The 12,537-nt window shown below is 46.0% G+C and overlaps 1 pseudogene; it reads left to right on the top strand.

Annotated features, from left to right (window-relative positions):
• The first annotated feature begins 214 nt into the window (after positions 1-214).
• LOC143792827 (piwi-like protein 1) overlaps positions 215-12,537 on the top strand; it is a 29,329-nt pseudogene continuing 17,006 nt past the window's right edge.

Raw genomic sequence — 12,537 nt, forward strand, 5'->3', positions numbered from 1 at the left:
GGAAATAATAGAAATATATAAAGAATAAAAAATATTTTACCGTTTAAAAAAAAAAAAAAATTGATCTGCCCTGTCTGCTGTATGGCTGGTGTCTTGCAGATCGCTAGGGATCCCCTTCTGAAATGCGCCGGTCCCAGTAATGCCCCCCATGGCTCCTCACCAGGAGGCAGCTGCTCGTATTCTCATCTCTTACCGTTTCATCTTTATAACACAGGTCTGACCGACAGAATGAGAAACGACTTCAACGTCATGAAAGACCTGGCCGTTCACACTCGCTTACCACCAGACCAGAGGGAGCGACAAGTTGGGAAGTTCCTGAATTACATACACAAGTAAGTAGCCACGGTGGCTGGTAAGGGCCGTCTGCCTCTGACATGGGCCTTCTTTTGGGCAAGGTGAGTTTGGTTAGAAGCCATGTCTTGAGTTTGCTGTGATTTCAAAACTGGTTCCCCATCGAGGCTGTGAGTGCCTCAGTCATACCGAACAGTACGGAGGCTCCTGATAGCGGCCTCAGCTGTCAGTATGATTGGCGCATGACCGAACAGCTCACATAAGCTGGAATTTCTGAGATGTTGACCCTTCAGCCTGATTACAGCAGTAGATCGGAGACATTCCTCTATTGCTTTGCTCGCTACTTGACTACAAACACGAGGGATACCTTGCGTGATGAGATAAAAATAAGACCGCATAACAAGAGATGTCTGACCTCAGTTTGATGCTTACGTAACCCAATACACGTTTCGCCGTTGCTTCTTCCGGGGAACCACACCTCCAGAAGAAGCAGCGGCGAAACACATTCTGAGATGGTAAAGCCGTATACTGGGGTAAGGCAGCTCTTGTGGTCCCTATAGCTGCTGGATAGTCTCATCTGGATCCAATAGACGTAATGGCCACTTCTCCATTCCTGACAGTGGGGTCCTGTTCTAAAGATAGATACAGTGCCAATAGAGCACCAGCAAGACATTTATTGGGCTCCTTCCTTTCACCACCCAGTAGTGATGAATCCGGGGATTGTATATTTTTCTCCTGTCTTTAGGGACGAGAGCGTTCAGAAAGAGCTACGTGACTGGGGGCTGAATTTCGATACCGAACTCCTACAGTTCGAAGGGAGAATCGCACCTCCGGAAAAAATCCTGCAAAAAGACAGATCTGTGAGTATTTAGGTTGAGAGTGAACGCACCACAACACCTTCACATTCCCCCTAAACTATTTATTTATTTACCATATATTTTTTTATTTTATTTTCATTTTCATAGGAGGGCTTGTATTTTGCAGGATGAGATGTAGTTTTGAAGGATAAAAATTAAATTGCACTGAACGTGAATACAAGGAAAAAGGGTATAATTTCTACATTGTCCGCAGTGTTATACAAATGGCCTGGAAACAATTCTGCAGGTCCGTTCTTGTAAGGAAAATATAACACTAAGTGGTTTGGGGTTTTTGTTTTTTTTTTAGACTTTTTCACCTTTTCTATTTTGTCTTTTACATTGATCCGAGTGATGACTTGATTATTTTTTTTTGCCCAATTAGCTGTGATATAAAATGCACGTTACATTTCAGGAGGCCTTTGTTTGAAATATTCAGTAGTTTTTTTTTGGGGTTTGGATAATATTCCAGGGCCCAATAGTGCTTTGTGGGGTCTTCTTGAGCTGCAGCCTGGATTCTTTCCTTCTTTTGACTCATTTTGCTCCTTTTTCAGAGGCTGTTTGGGAGTCCGACACAGACTGCCCCTGGCCAAGCCTTCCCCACCAGCTTTCTTGTCTCAAAGCCAGGTTGACTCTTGGTTGCCCACTACTTTGCACAGACCTGGCATGTAACTCAGGCTGCTGAGAATCCGGGTGACAACCTCCCGGAGATCCTGCACTGAGATGTAATTTGTGATTTCGGATTATTTGCAGGCAGAATATAATCCACAGTTTGCTGACTGGTCGCGAGAGTTGAGGGGTGCCGTCCTGATCAGCCCCCGAGATCTGAATAATTGGCTGCTCTTTTACACCCGGAGAAATTACGATGCGGCGAACGCTCTTCTGCAGAACTTGTTCAAGATCACACAGCAAATGCGCATCAAGATGAACCGGGCGGTTCTGTGAGGCTCGGGGGGGCTCTGCCGGGGGGGCTCAGCCGAGGGGCTCGCACAGTGCGGGTCTTACACCATACGTTTTGTTTGTCTTTTCTAAAGGGTTGAAGTCGAGGACACGGTGGGAGGATATTTACAGGCCTTCCAGCAGAACATTACAGACCACACCGAGATGGTGGGTAGCTATTGGACTGGGTGGAAACGTGACCAGCAAGAATGTCTGAAATGTCGCCATGATCTGTCTCTGCTCTCCAGGTGGTCTGTATCCTGTCCAGCATTAATAAGATGAAGTACGACGCCATCAAGAAGCACCTGTGCGTGGACTTCCCCATCCCCAGCCAGTGCGTTGTCGCCAGGACCTTGAGCAAACCTCAGACTGTCCTCTCCGTCTGCACCAAAATCGCCTTACAGATGAACTGCAAGTTAGGAGGAGAGCTGTGGACAGTGGAGATGCCGGTACGTGTGTCCTTACACCTATACATGGCGAGAGGCTCGTCTCTCCCCCATGTGGCGAGGAGCAGTGAAACTTGACCCCTCCATGTGGCAATACCCATTATCCATGCACAGTAAAATCCAATTGTCACGGATCCCTTCTCCGTGGTGTTGTTGAGGAAGGATCTGGAGTGACCCTTCATGGTTGACTCAGTTATTTTAAAATTGATCCACAGGGCGTTGCCGGCAACTGAGAATGACCAGATGGAGACATGTCTCTGTTTGGGGGGATCAATGTCAAATCCCAAGTTATACTTCAACCAATCAACATAAGAACACGCTCACAGTTTTCTTAACCTATAATGCTTCTTTCACACTAGCGTCGGTACTGGTCTGTCGCTAAGCGTCGGCGCGACGTACCGACGCACATTGTGAAAATTTGTCACGACGTGGGCAGCGGATGCAGTTTTTCAACGCATCCGCTGCCTATTCTAAAGTCTGGGGAGGAGGGGGCGGAGTTCCAGCTGCGCATGCGCGGTAGGAAATGGCGGATCCGACGTACGAAAAAATGTTACATTGAACATTTTTTTTGTGCCGACGATCCGCCAAAACACGACGCATCCAGTGCGCGACGGATGGCCAGCCGTCGGCAATACAAGTCTATGGGCAAAAAATGCATCCTGCGGGCACATTTGCAGGATCCGTTTTTTCCCCAAAACGACGCATTGCGACGGACGTCACACAACGCAAGTGTGAAAGTAGCCTAAGAATGCAGGAACAGCCTGTACGTCAAGGTCTCGTAGAACAATACACCTTCACTCTCGTGCTCTTGTTCAAACTAGAACAATCAAGGTCTCATAACAACTATGAACTTTAGCCTAGTAACAGAATTTATCTCAAAACAGCAAAATGGAGTCGAAAAGCACAAAATGAAGCCTGCTTTAATTTTGATCTTGGTTTAACCCTTCACATTCCCCCCCCCCCCCCTAGATAAATTTTGTTAACTAATATGCAGCATCAGAGGTACTATCCCAACCTATAAGCTTGAGGGGTACGGTCTTCACATGACCGGTGCCATGTTACCAGCCATGGCTGTTGCGGCGCACCCATCCCCCCTGTATGCTACAATTTACGGATAACAATTTTTGATGACGGTGGAGGAGGTCTTTTGAAGATAGCCATACGCTTGGCTTCAGCATCTTCATCAGGTAACTTTGTGAAATTGGTGTAGAGAAGAGCAGGGGTGGCAACGCTTTTGGTATCATCATTAGTTGTCTTAGTGCAGAATTTCCTAATACATACAGAAATACACCAAAGAACAAAGCTTAGTATTACATACATAACAAGGATAAAGGCAGCGATGTGTAACAAACTTTGCAAGATTCCAGCTATCCAGCCCCTAAGTCCCTTAAACCAATTGGCTGGATTAAGAAAGGAGAAGGTGTCTGCCCACCAACTGTCCTTATTACGGCCATTGTCTTTATCATATTGACCTCTGAGTCTTTGAATGTCTTCTAACTTTAACTTCATAGTGCTATTGGGATCTATATAATGACAGCATGCGGGTCCAATAACCAGACACATACCACCCTGTGCTGCTGTTAAGTAATCCAGTACTACAGTATGTTGATTAGTGACTATGATGAGTTGGTTTTGGACAGCAACAGTAGTATTAAGTATTATGCCCTTTATCTGCCACTAGTCTGTTTGACCAGCTTGCAGTGCGATGCGTGGATCCACGTCGGCCTACCTTCCAGCTTTACTGACATGGGAGTAATGAGGAGAACTTGATAAGGACCGTCATACAAGGGTTCCAGTCCGTGTTTTCTGACATGCCTTTTCACGACCACAAAATCACCAGGCTTCAAGTTATAACAAATATCGTTTTCTGCTGAATCTGGAAGGGAAGAAGAAACTAGAGCATCGGTGTTAGCTAGGGTTTTACTAAGCTGAATAACATATTGAACAGCACAGTCAGTTTCTTCTGATATCAAACAATACCAAACAATATCTCATATGGGGACAGGCCAAGTTTTGCAATAGGGGTAGTACGAATGTGGTACAGTACAATGGGTAGGAGCTCTGGCCATGGAGCCGTAGTCTCCTGCATCATTTTGGTCAATTGTCCCCTCAGTGTGCCGTTCAGCCTCTCAACTTTCCCACTGGATTGTGGATGGTGCGGAGTATGGAGGGCTTCAGTGGATCCAAGCATTATCAAAACCTCCTGATACACATGAGAAGAAAAGGCCGGGCCTTGGTCACTTTCAACGACTTCTGGAACACTATATCTGTATATAACTTCCATCACCAGTTTCTCTGCTGTAGTTTTTGCAGTCATGTTGGTAACGGAATGCTTCCGGCCAACTGGAGAACATGTAGACAACCACCAGACAATATTCATACCTTCCAGACTTAGGCAACGTGATGTGGTCCACCTGGAGCCTTTGGAAAGGATAGTCGGGCTTAGCAAGATGCTTCGGGGGTACACGTTGAAGTTGACCAGGATTGCAGGTCTCACAGATATTACATACACGGTTGAGTGCTGTCATGACTGTAGAAATACAGTTGTGGCCAAAAGTATTGACACCCCTGCAATTCTGTCAGATAATACTCAATTTCTTCCTGAAAATGATTGCAATCACAAATTCTTTGGTATTATTATCTTCCTCTAATTTGTCTTAAATGAAAAAACACAAAAGAGAATGAAGCAAAAAGCAAAACATTGATCATTTCACACAAAACTCCAAAAATGGGCCAGACAAAAGTATTGGCACCCTCAGCCTAATACTTGGTTGCACAACCTTTAGCCAAAATAACTGCAACCAACCGCTACCGGTAACCATCAATGAGTTTCTTACAATGCTCTGCTGGAATTTTAGACCATTCTTCTTTGGCAAACTGCTCAGGTCCCTGATATTTGAAGGGTGCCTTCTCCAAACTGGCATTTTTAGATCTCTCCACAGGTGTTCTATGGGATTCAGGTCTGGACTCATTGCTGGCCACCTTAGAAGTCTCCAGTGCTTTCTCTCAAACCATTTTCTAGTGCTTTTTGAAGTGTGTTTTGGGTCATTGTCCTGCTGGAAGACCCATGACCTCTGAGGATACCCAGCTTTCTCACACTGGGCCCCTCATTATGCTGCAAAATTTGTTGGTAGTCTTCAGACTTCATAATGCCATGCACACAGTCAAGCAGTCCAGTGCCAGAGGCAGCAAAGCCACCCCAAAACATCAGGGAACCTCTGCCATGTTTGACTGTAGGGACCGTGTTCTTTTCTTTGAATGACTTTTTCTCCTGTAAACTCTCCTGTAAAAAGCTCTACTTTTGTCTCATCTGACCAGAGAACAATCTTCCAAAATGTTTTAGGCTTTTCCAGGTAAGTTTTGGCCAACTCCAGCCTGGCTTTTTTATGTCTCGGGGTAAGAAGTGGGGTCTTCCTGGGTCTCCTACCATACAGTCCTTTTCATTCAGACGCCGACGGATAGTACGGGTTGACACTGTTGCACCCTCAGACTGCAGGGCAGCTTGTACTTGTTTGGATGTTAGTCGAGGTTCTTTATCCAACATCCGCACAATCTTGCGTTGAAATCTTGTCAATTTTTCTTTTCTGTCCACATCTAGGGAGGTTAGCCACAGTGCCATGGGCTTTAAACTTCTTGATGACACTGCGCACGGTAGACACAGGAACATTCAGGTCTTTGGAGATGGACTTGTAGCCTTGAGATTGCTCATGCTTCCTCACAATTTGGTTTCTCAAGTCCTCAGACAGTTCTTTGGTCTTCTTTCTTTTTTCCATGCTCAATGTGGTGCACACAAGGACACAGGACAGAGGTTGAGTCAACTTTAATCCATGTCAGCTGGCTGCAAGTGTGATTTAGTTATTGCCAACACCTGTTAGGTGCCACAGGTAAGTTACAGGTGCTGTTAATTACACTAATTACAGAAGCATCACATGATTTTTCGAACAGTGCTAATACTTTTGTCCACCCCCTTTTTTATTTTTGGTGTGGAATTATATCCAATTTGGCTTTAGGACAATTCTTGGTGTTTTTTCATTTAAGACAAATTAAATGAAGATAATAACAAAGAATTTGTGTTTGCAATCATTTTCAGGAAGAAACTCAGTATTATCTGACAGAACTGCAGGGGTGTCAATACTTTTGGCCACAACTGTACCAGGGCTAGGGCCTGGTTTTTCCTCAATGTGTGGGCCCATGTGCCCACGTGGCAATAACAGGATACATCCGCTTAGTGGGACACACAAGTTGGTCCTTTTTCCAGAGACCATGTCCATACATGCTCCATCAGCCTTCCACTGCTTCACTTCTTCCTATGGGGACATTCTCTGCATCATCATTAAGCGGTCTTGTGGGGTCCGACAGAAAACCTCCATCTGTCATGGATCAACAGGTTCCTGTAGTCAGTGTTTCTTGTAACTGTTTACGCTGAGAGCATGTGGTCACCATAGTTGGTATGGTCGGTTCAACGGGTAGGAGAGCAGCAGCTTTTGCTTGCATATCCGCAAAGGCGTTGCCAACAGTCTGTGGACTGTTCCTAGGACAGTGCGCCTTAACTTTGATAATGGCCACCTGGGTAGGTAATTTGATTGAGTCCATGAGGGTTTTAACAGCTTCAGCATTCTTCACTGGAGTCACGGCGGTGGTAATAAACCCACGATTGGCCCATAGAGCTCCAAAATCATGAGCAATACCAAATGCATACTGTGAGTCCGTGTATATATTAGCCCGCCTGTCTTTGGCCAGAACACATGCAGTAGACAGAGCCTGAAGTTCTGCTGACAGTGAGGGAGGGAGTGCAGCTCCGTGTGCTACAGTATCTTCCGTAGTAACAGCGTGTCCGTTGTGGAATCTGCCAAACTCATCAGCATATCTTGAACCATCCGTGTATAACACCAGATCAGGATTTGGAAGTGGATGTTGGAAGCTATCTCTTCAGTCAGGAGTTGGGAACAGTCATGTTGGAGGTAATCCTCATCACTGCCATCCTTCTTGGGGACCGGCAGTAAAGTAGCGGGGTTGAATTTAGTCAGGCAAAAGGAGTGAACACTGCAGCCGCAAGTGTCGTCGTACAGTCAAATGTTTTGGCTGTTGGAGTGTCAGTATTGCCGCAATATCATGTGGGGCAAAAATGTGCGTCTCATGTCCAAGAATTATGTCTGCAGTCTTGTCAAGCAACGAGTGAGTGGCGTGAACTGCCCTCATGCAACTTGGTGATGCCCGGGCCACGGGGTCGAGGCGGGCTGAATAATAGCCCACAGGCCGTTGTCTATTGCCATGCGACTGTGTGAGTACCCCTGCTGCGTGTCCTTCATTCTCAGGCACATACAAATGGAACGGTCGAGTATAGTCCGGGATGCCCAAGGCAGGGGCGGAAGCAATAAGCCGCTTTAATTCAGAGAAGGCACGATAAAGGCTTTCCATACAAACCGTTGATCTTTCCTTATAGTTCATATACCATCTTTCAGGGCATTGTAGAGGGGTTGCATTATGCGGGATGCGTCCGGTATCCACTGACGACAATAAGTACATAGTCCAAGAAAATGCTGGAGTTCAGTCTCATCTTTAGGAAAAAGGAAGGGAGCTGACGGCTATTTTTCTTTCTTTTGTGAGGTGTCTGACACCCTGAAGGAGACAGTTACCCAAAAATATCACATGACCAAGGCAGAACTGAAGTTTCGAGGCCGAAACCCGACAGTTCAGATCTGCCAGATACTTGAGGAGGGGAACAGTGGCAGCAATGGCTTCCTGCTCTGTTCGTGCACACAACAAAACCTCATCCACATACTGGAGCAGCGTGACATAGCGATGATCTAACTGCCAGGGTAAAAGACACTCGCCCATATTTTTTGCAAACTGATTGGGACTATTTTGGGCCCCTTGTGGCATAACTGTCCACGTCAATTGTCGTCCCTGATAAGTGAATGCAAACAGAAACTGGCAATCTGGGTGTAATGGAATGCTGAAGAAGGCATTGGCAAGGTCGATGACTGAACCAAGCAGCATCCTGAGGTATCTGGGACACAAGAGTATGTGGATTAGGCACCACCGGTGTTTCCAGAACAGTAGCTGCATTAACTGCCCGTAGATCTTGTACCAGCCGGTACACATGGGGTTGGCCGGGTGGGGTCTTTTTCTTAACGGGAAACAAGGGAGTGTAACATGGGGAAACACAAGGTACCAGGGCACCATTATCGAGTAATGTTTGTATTTGGCCCTTGAGGCCCCGCTCCTGATCATGTTTCAAAGGGTATTGATGGACTTTCGGAAAAGGGGCACCAGGTTTGAGAAACCCTTTTACTGGTTCTACAGACATTATTGGGGGTGATCTGGGCCTATCGGGGCCATCATTACCATGGGAAGGGCGTGTAGGATACAGATCTCCGCATTGTGTTCATCTGCATAAGGGTTATGTAACGTAAGAACCATCTGACCATCATCTTGGAATTGTATTCTGGAGCGGAACTGTGATAATAAATCTGCCCCCAGTAAATTTACCAGACATGTGGGAGAGATTATGAACTGGGCCGTGACCTCAGGGAAAGGTCCCACAGGGATGGGTGTTGTGAATTTGGATTCTGGGCTCCCCCGGTGGCTACTGGTGGAATTGAACTTGTGTCATCATCTTCCCTGCTCACCTGTTCCCATCTAGTTGTGGGAGTCGCTATATAACCTTGCTTCTCTGTCAGTTGGATGCCGGTCAACAATATTATCAGAAGCCTTCTGTGCATGTTCCTGCTCCTAGACAACTCCTAGATAAGTTGGACTTTCGTCCATGTTTGTTTTTGTATTTTTGGTTCCAGTTCACAGCTGTAGTTTCGTTACTGTGTCTGGAAAGCTCTTGTGAAACAGAAATTGCCACTCTGGTGTTATGAGTTAATGCTAGAGTCCTAAAGGAATTTCTGGATGGTATTTTGATAGGGTTTTTCAGCTGACCATGAAAGTGTCCCTTCTGTCTTTCATCTATCTAGTAAGCGGACCTCAAATTTGCTAAAACCTATTTTCATGCTACGTTTGTTATTTCATCTTAATTCACCGCCAATATATGTGGGGGTCTTCTGTCTGCCTGTCGGGGAATTTCTCTAGAGGTGAGCAAGGACTATATTTTCCTCTGCTTAGACTATTTAGTTCTCCGGCTGGCGCTGGGCATCTAGCGATCAACGTAGGCATGCTACCCGGCCACTTCTAGTTGTGTGGTAGGTTTAGTTCATGGTCAGTTTAGTTCCCATCATCCAAGAGCTAGTTCTGATATATGCTGGGCTATGTCTCTTGCCATTGAGACCATGACAGTTTGACCGGCCCACTAAAGGGTTAAATCCTTGGCTGAGAAAGGAGAGAAAAGTGAAGCTGCTGAAATTTTTTTTTTTTTTTTTTTCTTTTCTCTCTCCCTCTAGCTCTGAGTGTGCTTATAATTGTACCACCTGCCAGTCTGTCTATGCTGCAGCCTTCATTTCTTTTTCTCCTTATAATCCTTGAATGGCTCTGTGTTCATCTGTGTAAAATGGATCTACAGGGTGTAGCTGCAGGTTTGAATAATCTCGCCACGAAAGTACAAAATTTGCAAGATTTCGTGATTCATGCACCTATGTCTGAGCCGAGAGTTCCTTTGCCGGAATTTTTCTCGGGGAATAGATCTGGTTTTCAGAATTTTAGAAATAATTGCAAATTGTTTTTGTCCCTGAAGTCTCGCTCTGCCGGAGACCCTGCACAGCAGGTCAGGATTGTGATTTCCTTGCTCCGGGGCGACCCTCAAGATTGGGCTTTTTCATTGAAGCCAGAGGATCCTGCATTGCTTAATGTGGATGCGTTTTTTCTGGCCTTGGGGTTGCTTTATGAGGAACCTCATTTGGAGCTCCAGGCGGAAAAAACTTTGATGTCCCTGTCTCAGGGGCAAGATGAAGCAGAAATATACTGCCAAAGATTCCGTAAATGGTCTGTGCTTACTCAGTGGAATGAGTGCGCCCTGGCGGCGACTTTCAGAGAGGGCCTCTCTGATGCTATTAAGGATGTTATGGTGGGGTTCTCTGTGCCTGCGGGTCTGAATGAGTCCATGACAATGGCTATTCAGATCGATAGGCGTCTACGGGAGCGCAAACCGGTGCACCATTTGGCGGTGTCCACTGAGAAGACGTCAGAAAGTATGCAGTGTGATAGAATTCTGTCCAGAAGCGAGCGGCAGAATTTTAGACGGAAAAATGGGCTGTGTTTCTACTGTGGTGATTCTACTCATGTTATATCAGCATGCTCTAAGCGCACTAAGAAGCTTGATAAGTCTGTTTCTATTGGCACTTTACAGTCTAAGTTCATTCTATCTGTGACCCTGATTTGCTCTTTGTCATCCGTTACTGCGGACGCCTATATCGACTCTGGTGCCGCTTTGAGTCTTATGGATTGGTCCTTTGCCAAACGCTGTGGGTATGATTTAGAGCCTTTGGAAACTCCTATTCCTCTGAAGGGGATTGACTCCACCCCATTGGCTAGTAATAAACCACAATACTGGACACAAGTAACTATGCGTATTAATCCGGATCACCAGGAGATTATTCGCTTTCTGGTGCTGTATAATCTACATGATGTTTTGGTGCTGGGATTGCCATGGCTGCAATCTCATAACCCAGTCCTCGACTGGAGAGCCATGTCTGTGATAAGCTGGGGATGTAAGGGGACTCATGGGGACGTACCTGTGGTGCCCATTTCATCATCTATTCCCTCTGAAATTCCTGAGTTCTTGTCTGACTTTCGTGATGTCTTTGAAGAACCCAAGCTGGGTTCACTACCTCCGCACCGCGAGTGCGATTGTGCTATAGATTTAATCCCGGGTAGTAAATACCCCAAGGGTCGTTTATTTAATCTGTCTGTGCCTGAACATGCTGCTATGCGAGAATATATAAAGGAGTCCTTGGAAAAGGGACATATTCGTCCGTCGTCATCTCCCTTAGGAGCCGGGTTTTTCTTTGTGTCTAAAAAAGATGGCTCGTTGAGACCATGTATTGATTATCGGCTTTTGAATAAAATCACGGTCAAATATCAATACCCGTTGCTGCTGCTGACTGATTTGTTTGCTCGCATAAAGGGGGCCAAGTGGTTCTCTAAGATTGATCTCCGTGGGGCGTATAATTTGGTGCGAATTAAGCAGGGGGATGAGTGGAAAACCGCATTTAATACGCCCGAGGGCCACTTTGAGTATTTGGTGATGCCTTTTGGTCTTTCTAATGCCCCTTCAGTCTTCCAGTCCTTTATGCATGACATTTTCCGCGATTATTTGGATAAATTTATGATTGTGTATCTGGATGATATTCTGATTTTTTCGGATGACTGGGACTCTCATGTCCAGCAGGTCAGGAGGGTTTTTCAGGTTTTGCGGTCTAATTCTTTGTGTGTGAAGGGTTCTAAGTGCCTTTTTGGGGTTCAAAAGATTTCCTTCTTGGGATATATTTTTTCCCCCTCTTCCATTGAGATGGATCCTGTTAAGGTTCAGGCTATTTGTGATTGGACGCAGCCCTCTTCTCTTAAGAGTCTTCAGAAATTTTTGGGCTTTGCTAACTTTTATCGCCGATTTATTGCTGGTTTTTCGGATGTAGTTAAGCCATTGACCGATTTGACTAAGAAGGGTGCTGATGTTGCTGATTGGTCTCCTGATGCTGTGGAGGCCTTTCGGGAGCTTAAGCGCCGTTTTTCTTCTGCCCCTGTGTTGCGTCAGCCTGATGTTGATCTTCCTTTTCAGGTTGAGGTTGACGCTTCTGAGATCGGAGCTGGGGCAGTGTTGTCGCAGAAAAGTTCCGACTGCTCCATGATGAGGCCTTGTGCTTTTTTTTCCCGTAAATTTTCGCCCGCCGAGCGGAATTATGATGTTGGGAATCGGGAGCTTTTGGCCATGAAGTGGGCTTTTGAGGAGTGGCGCCACTGGCTTGAGGGGGCTAGACATCAGGTGGTGGTATTGACTGACCACAAAAACCTAATCTATCTTGAATCCGCCAGGCGCCTGAATCCTAGACAGGCGCGCTGGTCGTTGT

This window comes from Ranitomeya variabilis, unplaced genomic scaffold, assembly GCF_051348905.1.
Source record: "Ranitomeya variabilis isolate aRanVar5 unplaced genomic scaffold, aRanVar5.hap1 Scaffold_81, whole genome shotgun sequence".
Taxonomy (NCBI): domain Eukaryota; kingdom Metazoa; phylum Chordata; class Amphibia; order Anura; family Dendrobatidae; genus Ranitomeya; species Ranitomeya variabilis.